Source organism: Sturnira hondurensis, unplaced genomic scaffold (genome assembly GCF_014824575.4).
Source record: "Sturnira hondurensis isolate 20B ecotype Veracruz unplaced genomic scaffold, ASM1482457v3 Scaffold0008782, whole genome shotgun sequence".
Classification (NCBI taxonomy): domain Eukaryota; kingdom Metazoa; phylum Chordata; class Mammalia; order Chiroptera; family Phyllostomidae; genus Sturnira; species Sturnira hondurensis.
In genome coordinates, this window is record NW_028081413.1 from 776,212 (window position 1) to 782,603 (window position 6,392).

Genomic DNA, 6,392 nt, shown 5'->3' on the forward strand with positions numbered 1-6,392 from the left:
GTGCCTGGCTGCCAGGAACCCCGGCTCCCAGCCCGGCTTTGCTGTCAGCGCCCTCCTTGGGCCTGGGCCAGATCCTCCCAGAACTCAGCCAGTGGAGGGGCCACATTAGTCACCTGTGGCAACAGCAGGAAGTGACTACTTGGGCCTGGGCAGTGCTGGCTGTTCGGGGAACCATTGCTTTTTGTCCCTGTATGCAGCAATGCTTAAACAGCCTTATCTCCTCCATTGTCACCTTCTATTCTTTTTTTTTTTAATATTTCATTTATTTATTTTTAGAGAGAGGGGAAGGGAAGGAGAAAGAGTGGGAGAGAAACATCAATGTGTGGTTGCCTCTCATGTGTCCCCTGTGGGGACCTGGCCTGCAACCCAGGCATGTGCCCCGACTGGGAATCAAACCAGCGACCCTTTGCTTCACAGACCCATGCTCAATCCACTGAGCTACACCAGCCAGGGCGTCACCTTCTATTCTTACAACTGCACTTCAAAGCCAGCCAGATGACTCTTATCAGCTCCAGTTTTCAGATGAGGAGACCGAAGCACAGAACCACACCAACACAGTAAAGGCAGAGCTGGAACTTGGACCTGGGTTTCCTGACCCTGGGTCCAGGCCTTTTTATTGTGCCACTTATGGGAGGGTCTGCCCCCTAGAAATGGTTCTCTTAAAATCCCTCGCTAGTGTAGTTCAGTGGATAGAGTCCAGCCTGTGAATTGGAGGATCGCTGGTTTTAATCCCAGTCAGGGCACATGCCTGGGTTGAGGGCCAGGTCCCCAGGGGGGGTGCAGGAGAGGCAACCACACACTGATGTTTTTCTCACTCTTTCTCCCTCCCTTTAAATAAATAAAATCTTTTAAAAAGTGGAGGTACCAGGTAGGGAAGCATGGTTCATGGGACAGACTAGCTGTAGGCTGGGGAGTGAGGCAGAGGGAAACGGGGCTGTAGGTGGAATGTGAAGAAAGACGTCAGCACTGACTCAGGCCTGCCTTCCTGGTGGAATGCCCTCAAGTCTTTCTCCGCTGACCATAGGATTCGCCCCATGACTTGGATGACCACAGGATTCATTGTCAGGCTCGGGGTATTTCTGAAATTGAGTGGGAGCTCTATTAATAACATGGGCATATGGCCGCCTACTCATAACCCCTTCAGGAGGCAGAGCCAGTCATTGTCACCAACTCCATGGCCTCCTTGACTCTCACCTGCCAATCTGCCTCCGTTCCCAAGTGTCCAGATGACTCCCCAGCCCCTTGGTAGTGAGGGGCAGTGGGGCAGCCTTTGGGTCCAGGCTGGGCATTGGGGTTCCTGGGGCCACCTGAAGCTGGAAGAAAAGCAGGCAGCACAGACCTCACTCACAGTTGCCTGGCCCATGACAGCTTTCTTTTTCAGACCTGCATTCTCTGTGGCCTTGTTTGGCTGCCTCCCCCATCTCTCTCCTTGCCCAGCACCTTGCACCAGTTGGTCTCCCCCCAGGGACAGCAAGATCACTCTCCTGGGGAAGACAAGAGCCCCCTGAGCCCTGGAGCCGTGTGCATTTTTGTACCTGAGGTGCTGGTCCGCCCCTGCCTGATAGGCCTTGTGCTCTGCTGACCCCTGTGTCTCCCACGGGCCACGTGTTCCATCCCCATCTCTGACCTGCTGGGTGACTTTGGGTAAATTATTTCCTTCCTCCTTGTCTGAGTTTCTCCTATTTGGGAAGTTAAGCCAATACTCTCTGCCCCTCCCTGGCTCACAGGGGACCACAGGGATAAGCAAGATAATACCAAGGAACTGGTTTAGAGGAAGCTATTGAGAGCCAAGTAAGAAATATCATGCTGGCCGTATTTACATGGGTGTGGACCTTGGGTTCCCAGCCTCTTGGGGCTTGGGACCAGCCCTGACAGCTTCTTGGCCTGGCTTCTGGCTCCTTTGTCTCATTTCCAGAGAAAGGATAGAAACCAAAGCCAGGAGTCTGGTCGTCTGGAGGTGAGACATCAGAACAAAGTCTGGGGCTCAGGAACACTGGCCTCCAGGCCCAGCTCAATCCCTAACCACTGGCTGTGTGACATTGTGCCAGTCACTGCCCCTCTCTGGGCCTCAATAACTTGGCTCTGATAGCCTCCCCCAGCTACGCACTCAGGGGCCCTAGAGCCTGTAACCAGAGGTCAACATCATAGTTTGGGGATAGAAAAGATCTCGGCATCCAGTCCAAGTCCTTTACTTTCCATAGATCTCCATGGATCACCTCTGGGGGCTGCCGACTCACTCTGATCAGCCCGACTACCCCAAGGCGGTAAACGGATTGCAAAGGGGATCACACAAAAGAGGGTAAGTGGGTCAGAAACAATCCACTGGGAAGACAATTCAAGTGAGTTAGTGGGTCAACTAGACGAGGCTCTGTCCTCACGTTCCATCTCCCCCTCCAGGCCTGCTGAGCTTCTCTCTCACAGTAATCGCCCCACCCCTCAGTCTCCCTCTTATGTAGCTTCCTCCCAAATCCAGGAGCGTGATCCTCTCCACCGAGCCCGGACCCCTCACCTCGAGAGTGTTCAGGCCTCCCAAGGATGCACACAACTGAAACACTTGGAGCTAAGTGGACAGCCTGGGCACTACAGGATTCATGTTTCTGTTTTGTTCCTAGCTCCATTTTATGTTCCTTCTTGGCCTTTTTAAAAAAATCTTGGTCCAACTTTATATTTATGTCCTAATTTATAATTCCTTTTAAGCCGCCTTTTTAACAGTAAGATTGATTTATTTTTAAAGAGAGGGGAAGGGAGTGAAAGAGGGGAAGTGAAACATCAGTGTATATGTGTGATTGCCTCTTGTGCCCCCTCTACTGAGGACCTGGCCCACAACCCAGGCATGTGCCCTGACTGGGAATCGAACCAGCGACACTTTGGCCCACGGGCCCACACTCAATCCACTGAGCTACTCCAGCTAGGGCATAACATGCCTTTTTTTTTTTAAGGTTTTATTTATTCATCTTTAGGCAGAGTAGAAGAGAAGGAGAAAGAGAGGGAGAGAAACATCAGTGTGGGGTTGCCTCTCGATGGCCCCATGCTAGGGACCTGGCCTGCAACCCAGGCATGTGCCCTGACTGGGAATCTAACTGGCGACCTCTTGGTTCACAGCCTGAGCTCAATCCACTGAGCCAACAGCATCCAGGGCTGCCTTTTTTTTTTTTTTTTTTAAGATTGTATTTATTTATCTTTAGAGGGGAAGGGAAGGACAGGAGAGAAATATCAATGTATGGTTGCCTCTCGTGCATCCCCTGCTGGGAACTGGCCTGCAACCCAGGCATGTGCCCTGACTGGGAATCCAGCCAGCGACCATTTGGTTCCCAGGTCGGCACTCAATTCACTAAGCCACACCAGCCAGGGCTTAAGCTGCCTTTAAATTCTCCCTCAGGAAGGCACGGCATAAGCAAACAAAAAGTAAGATACCAACTACAAAATCAATATAACCAGTCTTCATCTTGTACTCAATGGCCCCTCACCTTCTGCCTGGTTCTCCTGAAGCTCCTCCTCCATTCGGCCGTTTCTGTTGGTGGCACTGCTACCCATTCGGACTTCCAGGACAGAAAACGTGGCGGCTCCGCTGAGGCAGGTTCTCACAGGTCACAGTCCAGGTACCAAGTCTTAAAGCTTCTCCCTTCCCCAGATGGTGAGCTCTCTCTTCTTTTCCATCCCCACTGTTTCTATCTCATCTCAGAGCTTCATGAACTGATGATTTGTTTCTTTCTAAAATGCATCCAAATACTTGTTCAAGAAATAATTTTTTATTACAAAAGCAATAGATATTCATTGTGGAAAATTTAGAAAATGCAGGTTGACAAAAAGAAGAAAATGAAAACCACCTGCCATTTAACCACGAGAGAGAACACTGTGGACATCTGGGTAAACACACCCTGGTTTTGTTTGTTTTGTTGTTGTAGACACACAGCCCTTTTGTTTTGTTTTTCTAAGTTCCATGACAAGGGGCCTCTAAGTTGGTTTTCTTCATCTTCCTGGGTTTGGGCTCCACTGACAGAACCCCCGGGAACCACTATGGTGGGGATGACAGGCAGGCTCTTTCAGAGGGACAGTCTGGGCCACCACCTGGGCCACCACCTGGGCCAGGGCTGAGCTTCCGGGTTCGGGGCTTCCCGGTGGCGCGATTGATTACAACTCCTCGGCAGGGGGGTGGGGGCGGGGGGGGGTGGTGGTGGTGGAGCTGAGACTCACCTTCCCAGGCTTTAGTCGAGTTGTGGTTGGGTGGGGAAGGGTGTGATCTTGTGTAATAGCGTAAACCGCTCCTCATTCAGAGCTGTGTGTTTAAGTGAGCAGGGGTGGGTTTGGGAGAAACAGTCCAGTTTTTGTCAGCGTTTATTGAACTGTTAGGACAAATAAGTTTTGGTGCAAACTCCCCAATACGGGGAAGGCAGGATGGGTTTCAAGGATAAGATGATGGGAGACCCAAAGATGAATGCCTGGGAGCAGCAGGCTGGGTGGGGGCTGTGGACAGGTCAGCACCTACCCAGCTTGAGAACCTGAATTTGGCACCTGCATTACCCTCATCCAGAAATGAGGGTTCTGGATTGCCAGTCCCCCCAGTTTTCACAAGGAGCTAGAAATGGCTTTTTAAAATGAAGTTTCCTGCCTCTAAATGTTGGTACTAAAAAGAAAGCACTGTCTGCGCCAAAGTGGGACTGAATGTAGGCTGCAGGGGCAAACTTTCAGCTAGTCTGCATCTGCCTTGTACTTCACTTAGGTTACCCTGCCCTGCTTACTGGGCGTGGCTACCTCTCTCTCCCTGTGGCGCCACCCCTAGCAATATGGCCTGCTTACCTGCCCAGGTCTTCAATCTGAGTTTAGGTCACTCCTCCCCTTGCCCAAATCGCCAAGTGCCCAACAACACGGCTCCACTCACCAGCCTCCTGGCTTGCCCTCTCAGTGCTTGAGCCAAACTGAGCAGCTTGCTTGTCCCCAAATGAAACTAGATCCATGATCCCCACTGCCTAGCTGCTGCTTGCCATTATTTTGTTTTGCCTGGAACAGCCACACCTACAGGGTCATCTTATTCTATACCTCCTTTGTGAAGCTCCATGGCTCCACCAGCCTCTGCTTTCTTCAACAGTCATTTGCCAGGTCTCTCAAATCTACAAGCATGGGGAATGCTGAAATAAATAAGAACCCATCCCTGCCCTGAGGAGTCCCGCCCACATAAGGGCAGACATATACTAAACCAGCTGTGTGTGCTCAGCAGAGCTGTGTGTATGTGACAGAATGGAAGGCAACAATGAATTCTGCCTGGAGAAACAGGGAAGGCTTTTTGAGCTGGATGACAGTGTAAATGGGAGCTTTCCAGGGAAAAAGAGCATCTGAGGTAGAGGCAACTGCCTACACAGAGGAATGGAGGCATGAGATTCTGAGAAGAGTTATTTGGGTATGGATGGGCAGGGGACAGCTCGGGAAGTCAGAGATTAAGAAACGATTTGGGAATTAAGTTGTTGTGATAGACTATTTGCATCTCTTCTGCCTTTATTCCAGAGTGTAACTCCAGGACAACAGGGTGGCAAGTCAATTTTCACTGCTTCACACCTGACACCTGCCTGGAACCGTGTACTCTGCTCAAACCCTTGCAGCAAAGAACACAGCGCCCAGTAATGGTGAGCACGCCCCCTAGTGGCCTCTGCGTGATCCCAGTTACAGCCGTCGTGGGTGACCCAGCAGTGCCCTCCCTCCATCCAAGCGGCTCTTACTGGGATTGGTGCTTTGCCAGGCAGGGTCTCACTTCATCTTTCACCCTTCCCTGAGAGGATGCCTCCTTCGGTCCAAATTTATTAAGCACCTGTTCTGTTTTGATCACTGTTCTAGGCATTGGGATACAGAATTTCATGAGGAATTACCCTCCTCAGACCTGGAAGTGCTTTTGGAGAACTTAAGTTGATGGGGGTTGACTAATGCCTGGCAGTGGTGGAGGGACCAAAAGAGGGAGCAAGGATGGACGAGCAGCTGGTAAATTAGGAAGCAAAAATGAAGTGCCCTGCATTGGCCCATGCGGCTCAGTCGGATGGAGCAATGTCCCATGCACCAGAGGGCTTTGGGTTCAATTCCCAGTCAAAGTACATGCCTAGGTTGCAGGTTTGGTCCTTGGTCAGGGTGCATGGGTAGGCAGCGAATCAATGTTTCTCTCTCCCTCCCTCTGTCTCTAAAACCAATAAACATAAAATGCAGGGCCCCATGAAATGGGAAGAGCCAAAGCAAGGTAACAAGCCCAACCCCTTACCATCTACTCAACATTTAGCAAAACACTACCATTTACTAATGTTACGGAGCACGGGGAGGCCCGGAGATGACTCAGAAGCCATCTGTGGCCCAGCAGAAACACAGGTAAGTAAATGGAAAGGAAAAGGGGGTGCTCTGTGCTCAGGGTGCTGTTA